Source organism: Rhinolophus sinicus, chromosome 1, assembly GCF_057876585.1.
Source record: "Rhinolophus sinicus isolate RSI-liver-muscle chromosome 1, RSI-T2T, whole genome shotgun sequence".
NCBI lineage: Eukaryota > Metazoa > Chordata > Mammalia > Chiroptera > Rhinolophidae > Rhinolophus > Rhinolophus sinicus.
The window spans coordinates 140,933,330-140,949,241 of record NC_142501.1 but is presented as its reverse complement, the minus strand read 5'-3'; the positions used below and the strand labels follow the sequence as shown (position 1 = coordinate 140,949,241).

At 38.9% G+C, this 15,912-nt stretch overlaps 1 protein-coding gene across 15 annotated transcripts in view; it reads right to left on the bottom strand.

The window, feature by feature from the left end:
* APBB2 (amyloid beta precursor protein binding family B member 2) overlaps window positions 1-15,912 on the bottom strand; it is a 335,778-nt gene that overhangs the window by 217,653 nt on the left and 102,213 nt on the right. Inside the window, exon 4 of one of the 15 annotated variants that reach the window (XM_074324594.2) lies at window positions 12,013-12,103. The exons of the other annotated variants lie outside the window; for them this stretch is intronic. The gene's annotated coding sequence lies outside the window, so the exon portion shown is untranslated. The remainder of the gene's footprint in view (window positions 1-12,012; window positions 12,104-15,912) is intronic. 15 annotated transcript variants of the gene reach the window in all.

The following is a 15,912-nucleotide window of genomic DNA, read 5'->3' as shown; positions in this document are numbered from 1 at the left end:
TTTGAAGAACTAACACCTATCCTTCCTAAACTACCCAAAAAAATCCGAGAGGAGGAAGGCTTCTAGGCATATTTACAAGGCCACCATTACCCTGATTCCAAAGCCAGACAAAGACATTACAAAAAGAAAATTGTAGGCTGATATCCCTGATAAGAGTAACAATCTCTGAATGAACCTGAAAAGTATAGTAATGAAATCCATCCTAGAATAACCAAATTAACTCTCCTTTAATGGACCAGACAACAACCATATACCCAAACCTCAAACGTTCATTGATAGGGATTTTCAGTTGTATGTGGTAGGTTGCAATCGTGCTTAACTCCATTCCCTCCAAAACTCCGCTAAACGACACTAAGAAAGAGGCAGAGATAAACTCACAAGAAGAAAGAGAATGGAAGAGGAGAAAATTAATGGAAACAATCTTTGGAAAATGGAAAACAGATGGTCCGATGAGTGAATTTTCAAAGCAGGGACAGAAAAACGTTAAATGCGAACAGAAAGACTGTCAGGAAGAAGTGAGCCAATATAGGGCATAGGACCTTGGGAAAGTGCAAGTTAAGACACAGTTACATCTAAAGTGGGGGTTGGAAGGAGGGGACAGTGTAAAGGTGGCATTGAAAACTGGAGGACTACTTTCAAGATATTATAAGGAGTAAACCTCCAGATCCTTCCTCAGCCATGAAGCTTGTCAACTATCTCTTCTTCCACCTGAGGTTTGCTCTTTGCAAAGGTTAAACCTGAGAAGGTCTGGACTCAGGAACACTAGGATGGTGACTGGATAGATGCACCGTACAGAGAGAGGACGGAGGGAAAGGGTACGCCTTGAGTGGACAGATCCACAGCCCCTTCCTTTACTGGGATTATAGAGAACGGGCCAGCTAGGAGATTGGAAAACTTTTTTTGGAGAAACTAATCGGCCCAAGAAAAGAGATCTACAGTTACCAAAACTAGGGAGAAAGGAAGCTTCTGAAACTAGAAAGTCATCCTATGTTAAGGCCACCAGTTGACAAGAGAGTTTATCAACTTGGTCATGCACAGAGCTTCCAATCAGTTTTCAGTGCCTTCACATAAATAAAAAGAGACAGCATATGATCACCAGAAATGTAATGAAGAGTCTAGTATGACAAACAGAAACTTTAGGAGAAAACAGAGTCAATGCCAGGAGCAGGAAAAAACTTCATATATACATTATTAATAAGTCCAAGGGTGTAAAAGATATTGTATCCATAAAGCAAAAAAGAACAGGATGCTATAAAACAGAAATATCATGAGAATAAGAAAGAGCTCCCAGAAATTAATATTAGGATCATAGAAATAAAAACTCCACAGAAGCATTAGAAAGATAACAGAGGTAAACATTCCCAAGAGTGGAACAACAACTTACAAGGATAGAGACCAAGAATTTTTTTAATGATAGTAATTTGGAGGAAAAAATACAAAAGTTCCAGCATCTGACAACTAGAAGTTGTCAGAAAACAGAGAATACAGAGAATAGTGGGGAGAAAATTATTCTTCACCACCCTCTGCCAAAACCTGCACAATGAATGAAAAAAGTTACACATCAAGGCACATTATGATGAAAACTCAGAACATTAGAGGATTAAAAAAAAAAAAAAGAAACTCTACACGTTCCCTCTCCCCCTAAAAAGTCATATATAAAGTACCCAGAATCAGAAAAGCATCCAACAACTCAATAACGAAATTGGAAACAGAAGATAATGGAACAAGTCCTAGAAAACTCTCAGGGAAAATAATTTCCAACTTTAAATTCTATATCAGTTATATGTGAGCAGAGACGAAATGATATTTTCACACATGCCAGATCTCAAGAAAATTACATCATATACACTCTTTCTCAAGAAGTGATTGGGCAATGTGCTTCCCCCTAACAGAGAAGAAACCAAGAAAGCTGCCATCCAGTAAACAGGTCAATCAAGAATTCCCAACATGATAGTACAGAAAAATTCCAGGTCAACAGCTATGCATAATGCCTCAAGAGTAAACAGTTCAGAATAGAGCAGGCAGGCAGAGGGCTTTGGGGAAAAGATCACACACACACACACACACACACACACACACACACACACACACAAGAACTGACAGACAAGCCATTGTATTGGACCTTATCTGAGAATTCGGAAATAAACAAGTAGTACATAAATAGAATATGAGATTCCCCCCCCCAAAAAAAAGAATTTTTTAATATGCTGCACAAGAAAGAAAATAAGATCATAGTTTACTCAAAACACAGCTGTGAAAAATGTTCACATAAAAAGAAATCAAGATATAACTATCTTGGAGAGAGAAGGATAGGTATTTAAATGAGGGGGAATAAAAGAGAGATAACCCCTTATCTTCCTTAATAGAAATTCAATGTTTAATGTCTAAAATTGAAAAAAAAATCAAGAAATATCAATATAAACATAATAATTAGCTACATGGAAGTAAATATCAGAAGAAGAGCTAATCGAAGTGGTTGCCTCTGACAAGTAGAAAATGACAATGCAAATAAGCAGGAAGGAATTTTTAAGCTATGTGCATTATTATAAATAAATAAATTTTAAAAAGAGTAGAAATTGATTAATAAAATATACAAATCACCCAACCATATAACATAGTGACAATATGAAATTTCATTTTATACTATAAATAAGGAGATAAACTTTAATCTGCTCCTCCTAATTAATCAAATTACTAAAATTCCATTTAATACATTTTATCTTAAAATAGTAAGGAACATACTGTAAGAGGTCAAATATGCCTACATCATTGAGTCACACCTCTAGCAAGTCACACCTAACACGTGGTGAAGGGATCCCTGAACCCCCGAGCACAGGAAAGATCAGCCATCTGTGTTATTAAAGACATCATTAACCGTAGCTTCAGAGACTTAAACATGTCGGCCATTCCCCCTCTACCAGAACCCGTACTGTGGTTACTTACAGTGAAGATTTGTCCTTATAGAGGGAGGAAGGATGGAGAATATCCAGCATTTACACTCCCTTCCAATATCTGGGGAATTCTTTATCATGTGAGCATCGACAAGAGCCACATCTTTAGACACACAGGCAAAAATGGCTGGACACTCACTTTCCCAGACTCCCTTGCAACTAAGCAATGGGCACATGACTTAGCCTTGGCCAACCCTCAGTCTAGAGCTGGAGATACAAAGAGGCAGGGGTGAGAGGAAATTATCACGGCTGAGGGCAATGGTAGCAATATCCAGTGTCCAGTGGCAGTAAAAGCTGAGGTGACAAGTTGGTTACAAGTGTCTGGTCCCTAATGGTGTCATCAGCGTGAACCAGCATGGCCCAGTGTTCAACGATCAGGTCCATCGTGCATAGAACTAATCATATCATATGACTTTGGCTATGAATCTGGCTGTGTAGTCTCTATTTGCTCCTGCCCTTTTTTAACTTCCAGCAGTTCCAGAAACTACCCAGTATCCTCTCAGTAAGTTCCTTCTCTGCTTAAAGCATTCAGCCAGTTTCCATTGCTTCCATCAAAGAACGCTGCCTATATACTACCCCAGGATACACAAGTAGAAATAAGTGGCTATCTACTGAAGTTAAGAATGAGATGTTTATATTCCTTAAGATACCAAAGCAGAACCAAGGACATTTTCCCACAAGGAAACATGGGGGAAGGTTAGGTTTTAAGGTACAAATAAAACTATGCTGCAGGAATATTATGGGTTAAAGAAGTTTCGACAGGCTCATCTATTTTTTGAATTGTTTTTTCCCATTAGAAAACACATTCCAAGTTCAAAACCACTGACTTTACAACAGGCCATGGGAATATAATCAGTTTGTGAATTGGGACTTGCCACTATTTACATCTGGCAAAAGGCTATTCTCATGATTCTTTTTGTTCCAGTGGGCAGAGGAGCAGCGGATGAGGAGCAACAATTTTCCTTGTCTTTCTACTTAAAACAGCTTTCTGAGAGATGAAGCCATTTGAAAACCAGTGGTCAAGAACTGCACATGAATATGAAAATGCAAACCAAGGCATCCAAAGATTTATACCTAACTGTAGCAACATCAATATTGCTGAAAAGCTGCATCCATCAGTTCAGCACACTGCAGCATATTTAGTTCCAAGTCTGAGAAAGCTGAACCCTAGGCAATTTATCTGCGTATGTCTCAGGCTAACCACACAAAATTTGCAGACGAAGCTAGAAGTTAAGATAGATAGCTTAGAACAAACTGTTGATGGGACCAAAAGGGCTTCGTAAAAGAGTCAGATGCAGTAACGATAGTAATAGAAACATGGATGCAAAGAAAGCAAGCCTCTATCTGTGGTGCCCATTGTTTCTGAAAACTGAGGAAGTCTTTGTACAGCCATAGTTAAAGTCATGACAAAGTATAAGTACAGGTTTTGTTAGTTGTACAGAACAAGATTATACACACTCCATAGAGAAGGTTAACAAAATACATGCAAAGCCTGATAAAGGCATATAAATTCCCTGTGGTGTTATTTCATAAAGACTTGCCAAGAGATCAATCCCTAAATCACAGAAGTCAAGCTATGAATCACCTTGGCAAAAAATTAATTTTATTTCAATTGGTGATGTAAATGCTACTTCAAATTCTATCAACTGACAAACCATCTTTACCATATATTCTGTGCAGTCAGTTCCCATGAAATAATCTAATGACCGCTAAAACAAGAGTATCATCCTACAGTTGTCCAAATGAATTATCCAGTGTTCACACAGAGTTCTGAAAGCGGACATAAATTTATCTGTCAGTCTCAGATCCACCCCCCACTCTTTGTTTCATTTGGAGATCACAATGGACAGTGATTCCGTACTGTTATGTGTGTGCATCAAAGTAAATTTACAATCTAATCACCACAGGTCTGTAAGTAACTATGTACAATGCTGCTACTTAGGTTTCAAAAATGAAAAAAGGAGGGGGAGGGGAAATCCCAAGAAATCAGTCTCAAACGCTGTTTCCAAGACTATCTTTTAGAGAAATTTAAAAATAAGAGTCAGTTTCTTATACACAATATAAAGGAGGCAAATTCATGGCTAGCTAACGAATTTCAAAATGGTTCGTGGAACCCTAAAAAGCTATTTCCAAAACAGTTATTGTATCCAATGCCTGAATTAATATTTAAGTATATAGAAATACTTCTTTGTTTTTTCCCCTGTACAATCGCTTAAGAGATCATCCCAAAATTTACACTAAGGGATTTTATTTTGTCCTCTATAAGGTTCTGCTTCCAACCATCAAAATAGCAGATTTTTAGATTTTACTATAATAATAATCTCTATTGGATTATATAATCTCTCAAACACCTTCATAATTTGATTTTTTAACTAAACAAATATGACAAGGTGTAATTAAAGTGGCATTGGTTTCACCAGTATCACAGAATGTAAACTGGTATTTCATCAAATCCAAGTGCTATTGGAAGATGCGCCGCTGTTTCATATACTAAGAATAAGGACAAACGTGTTACCAATAAGAGTTGTAAAATGTCAGCAACTGCCAAGATGCACCAAATTTCAAAAATGTTAAAATGTGAAAGATGTATGTATTAGAATCAATGAAATAGAATATATTATAAAACAACTGTATAAGTAACTATTTTACTGGTAAAATGAAAGTGATCATTAGTAATGATCAGGTAACGAGAAACGAACAAATCTATGGAAAAACTGATAGGAAACTCTTAACAAAATATTTATCACAATACGTTTCATCACAAACAAAAGGTCTATAGAAGAATTGGGGTAATGAAAGGAAGAAGGACATCACACAACAGAAGGCAAGTCTTTATCATGACCCTGAGATTAAATGTATCTGGTCCAAATGGAATGAGTAAATGGATTATCAATAAGAAATTAAGGTAAACCAAGAGGCCTGAGCAAGATGTTTAGTTCCTGTATAAAAAAAGTTATAAATTGTTTTGAGTGGCATTCCCTTGAAAGTGAAACTGAAACTGCCTATTGGCTCATAATTGCAGAGAGGGCCACTCATTGAATTTTGGTAATGACAAAATTTTTGCATTACTGAGCTTAAATTTGGGAGTACTAACTTAGCGTGCTGGCAGAAAAAGTCTCCACACAAAACTTTTTCCCCAATTGCCAGTTTTATTGAGATAAAATTGATATATAGCATTGTATTAGCTTAAGGTTTATAATACAATTATTTGATATATGTATATACAAAAAAAGTATACATATTCTAAGAAAGGAAAAAACTGTATTAAAATTGTAATACAATGATTAACGCCATCTTTTGAGCAAACATCATACTACACATTACTACTGTAATTCAATTCAACTTTGAAAAATAATACATAGATAACAACTCTTAAAATGTGTACATATTTTTGGCACCCCCTGGTATTACAAAATGATTGCCACAATAAGTTTAGTTAACATCCATCACCATACAGTTACAATTTTTTTCTCATTATGAGAATTTTTAAGAACTAATCTCTTAGCAACTTTCAAATATACAATACAGTATTGTTAACTACAATCACCATGCTGTACATTACATCCCCACAACTAAATTATCTTATAACTAGAAGTTTGTACCTTTTGACCACCTTCACCCATTTCCCTCACCCTACCCCCACCCCTCACCTTTCACCCCTCACCCCTCACCCCTCACCCCTCACCTCAGGCAATTACCAATCTGTTCTTTGCTTCTGTAAGTTCAGAGTCTTTTCCAGATTCCACATATAAGTGAGATCATACAGTATTTGTCTTTTTCTGTCGGACTTATTTCACTTAGCATGATGCCCAAGGTCCATCCATGTTGTCATAAATGGCAGAATTTCCTTTTTATGGCTGAATAATATTCCACTGTATATATGCATTGAAGTTTATCTATTCAGCTGTTAATGGACACTTTGGTTGCCTCCATGTCTTGACAATTGTAAATAATGTTGCAATGAACATAGGAGTGCAGGCATCTCTTATAGTGATTTCATTTCCTTTGGATATATACCCACAGTGGAATTGCTGGATCATATAGTAGTTCTATTTTCAATTTTTTTGAGGAAACTCCATACTGTTTTCCATAGTGGCAGCACCAATTTACATTCCCACCAACAGTGTACAAGGGTCCCTTTTCTGCACATCCTCACCAACACTTTTTATCTCTTGTCTTTTTGATGACAGGCATTCCAACAAGTCTGAGGTGATCACAAAACAATTTCTCAAAGACTGTTAACTACATCAGAACATGCTCAATATAGTTACACCAACTCACCCCCGCCCTAGGAAAGAAACCTCCTAGGATTACATGAAATTTGTTGTACTGATACTGGCCTTTCGGATAGCTGTGATTATTGCTGTCTCTTCCCTATGGAAGGGGGTTATCGTCTGCCCTGTGAGAGGGGGACTTCCCAATGTCAAATGTCCTGGAAAGAGGCAGAGCTTGAGTTAAGAAATGGGAACTAACAAAGAAATCCTCCTTCTTCCAGGGCCTGAGTCTCTTTGATACCTGGATTCTACACCTAGATGTGCTGACAGTCACTTCTGGGGTTGGGGATTGGGGGCCTAGGCCAGACAGGCCACCTCGTACGGGGCCCAGTCAGGACGGGTCTAGGCCTTCCATATCTAGTAGCCAATTTCATGGGACTCTCAGAGTTTTGTTCAAAGTCATAAACTCAACTTTTATTTGCTCTAGGGAATTAAGGACATGTTTCCAGCTTAGGGATGGAGTGGAAAGTGGGAAAGCACAGTCCCCAAAGAGCTGTTACAATGCTGGCAGCAATGCTTAGCCCCCGCAGTCCCCGACAGAAAAGGGGAAACTTTGGGACAGGAATCCAGGCATGAAGCTTAGGCTCACCCCATCATATGAAGACAGTGTCCTTTCCTGATCATTAGAAGAGATGGCAATAATTTATAATTAGGAAACACAATGGGTTTCCTTGCAAATCATCATAAGTTAAACACAGATTTGTTGATACCAACAATACAGGTAGATATTCAGTAAGGGAGCACCAAGATGAGTATCCAGAATGTTCACAGTCTGCATCCATTCTGATTGGCCAGACACCGGTTGTTATGTATTCTGAGTCTCACCCTTCCAACAATAACACACATCTCTCTACCCTCAGTATGGATTCCTAAGACGGGGAGAACACTAGCCTTTGTGTTACATGCTTAGTGTTTATTCTCGATCCAGGAATGAATAAATATCAATTTCATAAACTCTAAGCAACTGATATCATTATTCCCATTTTATAGGCTAGAAAGTTGAGACTCAGAGAAAGAACTCACCCATAGACAGTTTATGGCAGAGCCCCAATTTAATTCCAAAACAAACAGAATTTTAGGATTGTATAAGAACAGTCCCTTGGGGCTGGCCCGGTGGCTCAGGCGGTTAGAGCTCCGTGCTCCTAACTCCAAAGGCTGCCGGTTCGATTCCCACATGGGCCAGTGGGCTCTCAACCACAAGGTTGCCAGTTCAATTCCTCGAGTCCCGCAAGGGATGGTGGGCTCTGCCCCCTGCAACTAAGATTGAACACGGCACCTTGAGCTGAGCTGCCTCCCGGCTGGCTCAGTTGTTGGTTGGAGCGCGGGCTCTCAACCACAAGGTTGCCAGTTCAATTCCTCGACTCCCGCAAGGGATGGTGGACAGCGCCCCCTGCAACTAAAATATTGAACACGGCACCTTGAGCTGAGCTGCCACTGAGCTCCCAGATGGCTCAGTTGGTTGGAGCCTGTCCTCTCAACCACAAGGTTGCCGGTTCGACTCCTGCAAGGGATGGTGGGCTGTGCCCCCTGCAACTAGCAACGGCAACTGGACCTGGAGCTGAGCTGTGCCCTCCACAACTAAGACTGCAAGAACAACAACTTGAAGCTGAACAGAACCCTCCACAACTAAGATTGAAAGGACAACAATTTGACCATTGTTCCCCAATAAAATCCTGTTCCCCTTCCCCAATAAAATCTTTAAAAAAATAAAATAAATTTTAAAAAAATTAAAAAAAAAGAACAGTCCCTATGAAAGATAACACTGCAGGGAATAAGAAACAATGAGACTTGAAGGTAAAGGCACCTATCTCATAAAATATTCATATGGAAAAGACTGATCAAAAACATGATTTTAATCCTACACCCAACTCTTATATTGCAATTATTGTCAAGCATTCCCTGAAAACCTAAAGCTTTTAAATACTCGTATATCTGTATGACAAATACTAGTTTGTTTCTTCAAATCCAGGTGTATGAACTACAAAAACCAATTTAACTCTTGTTATTAAGAGAAAAAATCCAACATGCATTCTATTAATGCCCTTGAAGTCCCTATATGAATGTCTCATTTGATTAAAATACTACTACCTTTTCCAACAAAAGACACAATTTAACAGAAGAGTTAAGGGGGGGAAAAGTACGAATTGAACAATTTTCCATCCAGCCATTTCTTTAAATCTCTGAGAAAAACCTCTGTTCTAAGAAATTATTTATTTCACTTTGTACTTAAAGGACAAATGAAAATGCATCTGAATTCAATTACCACTGCTGTGGAAACACTGAGACTCTAAATCAAAACTAGTGATGATGACGAGATTTTCTTGAAGGATGCCAGATTCCTAAACGCTTCGCGTCATCATGATAACCTTTAAATGGCCTTCCTCATACAGCCCTGCCAGCCACTAGCTGTAATTAAAGCTCATTTTGTTGAAATCAACTTATTTCTCTCTACATCTAATTCTTTTCAACTACTGCTCATTTTCTCTTCTTTCTACTTATTTTAAGAGATCAGACGCTAACATACAATTTTACTGGTACTACGTGCATATTGAGTTAACTCATCAGAGCAGTCTGAATGCTGTAAAGGTTTTTCTTTAAAGTTATAAAATGCCACCAAATTCCCTTCTTAGTAGGGTGGTCATCTAATTTATCATCCAAACCAGGGCACATGATATTGAAAGGGCACATTTTGAAAAATAACAGAGAACAGGCATAGTTAGGTTTAGCTCAGCAAAATGACACATCTGGTCACCGTACTTACTAAAGAACCAAACACTGCACTTAAAAGCCAAAATCTTAAAACCAAAAAAAAAAAAAAAAAAAAGGAAAGAAATAAAGACCACGGCAGGAAAGGGGGCATAACGGGTTCACGTATGAAGAGGAAGTCAGAAGAATCAAACTAGAAGATCAAAAGAAGGCTGCAGTCTCTCTCAAGCACCCAAACGCAATGGCGTTTCCAGGTTCCCTAAATATAACTCCTCCCCACCTTGGCTATGAAAACAGTTTTTACATGTCCGTTAAGCCTGGCATATGTCACGTGCTCTCCTTGCTTATTTGTCGGTTTATTTCATTGCTGCCCTCCCACTCTCCTTTTTGATATTACCTTAACTTCTCTCCCTTCCGATGAGTTTCCTGTCCCCTCTCTTCCTTCTTTGATTTCTCATCACTGAGCCAATCACCCAGAGGTATTGGTACTTGCTGCACACCATGCACTGTTCTATGTAAGTAGCTCCTACATAAAATGAGGAATCCAAAGCCGAAATAGATACAGTCCTTGCCAGGTAATTGTTCAGATTTTTGTTTGCAACACTTCGTTTAAAACTCAATACCGTTTCACTCCAACCTCCACTTCTGCACGTCCTAAGCAGCTCAGGCAAAGAGCACAATTGCAAAGTATTGTAGTGACCACCCCCTTGTCTATTTGTGGATGATTTCATATATGTACCGATGTAAAAGAATAATAAACTAAACAACTTTTGTTAAAGTATCAACATTTCTACGTCTCAAAAAACAATGTATGAAAGCTTTCTCTACCGAGACACTGAAGCTTTTAGGAGCACCTTTTGTTGAATCCATTTCCTCCTTGAAGCTGGTAAGGTACTGATTATGCTTTGCCCACCTGAATGTGTGGCACCATTCAAAGTGTCTAGCACAAAATACACACTCAATAAATATCTGTTGAGTGTATGAATGAGGGCTCCTGGTTAACTACTTTTTTCCTTACTCCACGTCCTCAAGATCTTCACTCCACTGATTATCTCTTAAAAGGCAACCCCAGTGTAAAAACAGCTTTGGAGGCAGCCCAAAAATACCCGTATCAAATCCCCGGCCACTTAATGACAGTGTAACCGTGAGCAAGTTTTCTAATCACCCTCTATGCCTTATTTTTTTAATCTATGAAATAGTCCGAATCACTCTATATGCCCCATTTTTCTCCTCTACTAGAGATAGCAGTATCTCTAGTTTGTAAGGTATTTGTGGTATTTGTGAGATTTGAAAACAATTTATGTAAAGGGCCAGGCAGAAACCAAATAAATGTGCGTTGAATGAAAGAATAAATTAACCATTCCGTTCTGTGGCTCCAGGTCAAAAATGTAACCATCAAAATCTAATTTGCCAAAGCTGATCTTTATTCAAACAACAGATATGTACCAAAAGCTGTAACACACAACTGGAGTCTGTCTGCTGTTGAACATCAAAGGAAGAGTTTAACATCTGCTTTCAAATGCAGGAAAACAATAATTAGTTCACAAGTAAAAGGGAAAGGTATGCGGTCTGATTTCATTTTCCCCACAGAAATATCCATGTATTAAGGGATTACCAGCTTACCGCAGACTGCAGCTTTTTCTGCAGCGGTCACACAGTGGAGGAAGATAACTCTGGAAATGGGTTTCAGATTCAGAATGTAGTGTACCTCCTGCTTTCCATGGTCAAGAATGCACATGCCAAGTTTGCCCTTACTCTTAAGTGCAAAACTAAGCATAACCACTCCAAGAATAAGACTAGGTTTGAGGAGTATTGTTTTCCAACTTGCCTGCTCTTCTAGTAATCTAAGATAGAAAACCTCAGAAGGGCCTCATAACACATGTGCAACTTCACATTGATGAAAGAAAAGAAACCTGTGACCAACAGGCATACGGAGAGGCATGTCCTGAGACCCACTCTGCTGCTCTTTCCCTTCAGGCCAAGCGGTGGCCAAGGGGAATAAGAGGCTCCACTGTGCTTATTTCCAGGGCACTTGAACTGACCATTTACTGAGGCTAAGGGAGCTACTGAAGGGCCCTTACCATCTTCTTTTCCAGTAACAATGGCAGAGACAAGCTATGAAGCTTCCCCAGGGTTTGGCTTCCTTTCTCACAGCTCACTCGTGCTACTCTCCTGGAAAAATGAAAGAAAATCCAGAATTTCTCAAAGCCCAGAGGCAATGCTGCTCTCGAAGAACATTTTCCATTTTCTTAAACACCATCACTTCTTACTCTCCTCGGGCATGGAACAAAGCCTAACCTGCCTGCTTAGAGGTCACAAAGCACATGCAGTAGTTATAAGATGACGTGAACTCCACTTTGAAAACAGCAAAGGGTCATCCTGGGATAAACGTGGGCGCTAATACTGAAGAATCAAATTCTGTTCGTCAAGGTCACAATTTTGGTCTCCTTTAAAGAGTATCTGAGCAAAAATGGCTCACATCTGGATGAGGATTTTTCCCCCCTACAATCCCGATGAAACAGTCACGGGAACCTATTACCACAACCTGCTTTCTTATCCATCCCCATTTTACAGATACTTTCTTGCCAAGGATCACAGAGCTCACACCAAGAAGCTGGGATGTAAACTGAGGCAGTCTGACCCCCGGGCCTCTGATAATCTGCCCTGAACTGAGGTAGCACGTCTCTTCGTTGTCTAAATCTGCGTCCAACTGGGACCAAACAAGAGTGACTAACCCTCAGCACAAAGGCTCCCGAGGAGTTTCCATTCTTACCTAAATGAATGACAGTGTAACCTTTTTTATGGTCTCAAAATTATCATGTAAGACATTTGAGTTTTATACCTACCACAGCAATGAAGCTGCATGCCAGCTTTACCTACAAAAAGCCTACAAAAAGGGCTTGCAAAGTGCATTTTAGTCTTGGTTTCAGTCTCTGACAGCAAGTCACAAATTATTTTTCAGATTAAATGGCAATTAGGAATGTCCTCACACCTTAGCAATCAATCTAGATATCAAAGTAAAATCCCAGTGACTCCTTTTTAAGTGATACTTGACCAGAATTGCAACTGAAGTTTTACTTTTATCATTAAAAATTATTGAATTTTAGGAGACAGAAAAATATCTTAGAGATTATTCATCTTATCAATGCATATTTTATTGAGCAAAGAGCAAATGAATGAGATTGGATTCCAGTCCAATAAATTAAATAAAACATTATGTAAATAACTATGACCCAATTCAAGTTTTAAAAACAATGAAAGAAAAAAATCAAACTCATCAGGATTCAAGGAGGACATTAAGGGAGTTCAACACACAGAAAAGACTATTTCCCAGCACAGACAGTGGCTAAGAGCATACACAGGAGAGTCACACAGCTGGGTTCAAATCTTGACTATGCCACTCCCTCGCAGGGTGACACTAGACAAGTTATTTAAGCTCCCTGAGCCAAAGTTTCAAAATCTTTAAAAAGAGGCAATAACATATATCTCTCAGAATTGACATAGGATTAAATAAGATAAAACATGTAAAAGTCTTAATATAGTTCCCAGCACACTCTCGGGGTTAACTGCCAGCAGTGGCGTCCAGTCTCTGACCTGTTATTTCTCCATCTCTCGCTCCCTTCCCTACCAATGCCCCTTAACTGCTCTGTCCAGGGCCCTGCTCGATTCCTATTATCAACTCTCCCTTAAAGACAAGGAAATAGATTTTCAGAGGACGGGGAACATGCCCAATGTCACATAGTTAGGACCTCCATGTCCACCTCCAGACTCCTGAGCCTTAGGGTACATGATTATTTCTTTGACCAATTTAATCTCTCCTATTATTTTATAAGTAATTAAAAGGCAAGTAGAGCATCTTACTATGAAAATTTTAAAAGGTGCCCTCCCTAGGCAGCCCCAACCCCAAGAGCACAGAGCTTGGTGAGTAAAACACTGAATGGGTATCATCCCCACAGCTCACACCCACCCTTGTGCAGGGAACAATCTAGAGAGCCTCACAGGGCAGCCCTGGGTCTCCAGTCTTCAGGGTTCTCTTTTGCAGGCTATATGCCCAAGTGAACTTTGTAAAACTCCCATCCAATTGCGACATTTCTATACCTTAAACCTCTCATGTCTGTATATTACTGAGAAACCCCTGGTCTGTCGCATGGCACACCTGGGGCCCTCGTCACTCTGGAACCAAGGCTTTGCAACCTGAGCCTACTCTGCTCTCCAACATGCCCCAGACCCCAACCCCTGGGGAGTTCTTGCCACTCTGCACATGCCATGAGCTTCCATCCCTCTGTGCCTTTGCATATGCTTTTTCTGCAGCCCCAGCTACTCTCCCCTTTTCTTTCTGTCTTCTAACTCGGCCCACAAGCCTTACTTACTTCATCGCCAGCTCTTCAGTGCAGCGAGCACATTTCCTGATGCCTCAGCTGAAATGACTGTCCCTTCCTCGGCAGGCCCAGAGCATTTGTGAGTCTACCTTCCCTACCAGCTCATGGGAGTCGGGAGGATATTGCATGAGCTTTCAAGTTAGATGGATTGAACTTGGAATCCTAACGCAAACATTTTCTAGCAATAAAAGTGGGCAAGTTACTTTCCCCCCTGAGTTCCAATAATCCCTACTCCAAGAATTAGTGTGAAAACACAGTGATTTAAAGCTATAGCTTCCATACCTCTTCAAACAATGAGCCACTCTCAGGGTAGAATGCCATGAAATCTTGATATATTTTATTATAGCACGTGAACTAAGAAGTACCCTACTCTACCAGGAGAAATTATGACTATATTATATGTATACAGGTTTGTAAATATAAAAAATACATGTGTGTGTGCACACATGTACACACACACACACACACACACACACACAAATACATGTTTTTAAAATCGTTGTTCTAAATTTATCATTTAACTTTATTCCACTTGTTAATTTAACTTACCAAGTACCAGTAGTACCTGTCAGACAGTGACACTTACAATTTTGAACGCGTTGTTTAATCCCATGAGCCTCCTATTCAGAACATGCCTGGTTACAGTAAATACTGTCGGGATTATAGAAGGAGAATCCTAGTCCATTCTCTGCTTGCAGATGAAAAACCTACACCATATATCTCACATATTTATATTCCTTCCTAACTGAAAGGCAGGATAGCCTCAAATTAAACAAAAAGCTAAGATCCAATTATTTTGTTTTCACTAAAAATGATATTGTAAATAAGTGTTTATTGATATAGGAATTCATTATTTATTGTTAAATGGAAAAAACAGGCGACTATACAATTGGTAGCATATTCTATTTTAGTATTAACATACTACATATATGTAGTAAATATGATAATAAAGTAGAAACTATTTTTCACTTGTTTTAAAGTAATCCATTGCTAACTTTTCAAAAGTGCATCGACACTTTGCCAACATTACAGACTCAAGTTTCTAGAAATCTACCTCCAATAATTAAATAAAATGCTTGAAACAAGAAAGACCTTGCAAACATATTTGTAATTAAGCAAAAAACAAAGTAGAGGACAAAAGGGAGTTAAAAAGAAATGTGAAGATTTTTTTGGGTTCTGAATGTTCCCTAAAACAGCACTTGCCTCCCCCAAAAATAGAAATTACCAATACATTTAAGGAGCCCATACAGTCTTCAAAATACTGTCAAAAACTTCTCTTGAGTGGTAGATGAGGGTAAAAGGAGTCAAATATATGGTGATGGAAGGAGAACTGACTCTGGGTGGTGAACACACAATGTGATATATAGATGATGTAACAGAATTGTACACCTGAAACCTATGTAACTTTACTAACAATGTCACCCCAATAAACTTTAATTTAAAAAAAAGATATTCTCTCATGACTTGTAAATTTCAGAAAGGATTTATCTCCCCCTCACCCCCCACCGCCCTACCTTCTCCCTTAATGTTTACTTCCATATAACTGGTTCTTCAGGACTAGATTTATGTGAATCATACTTATACGTTATAACAGTCTTCTAT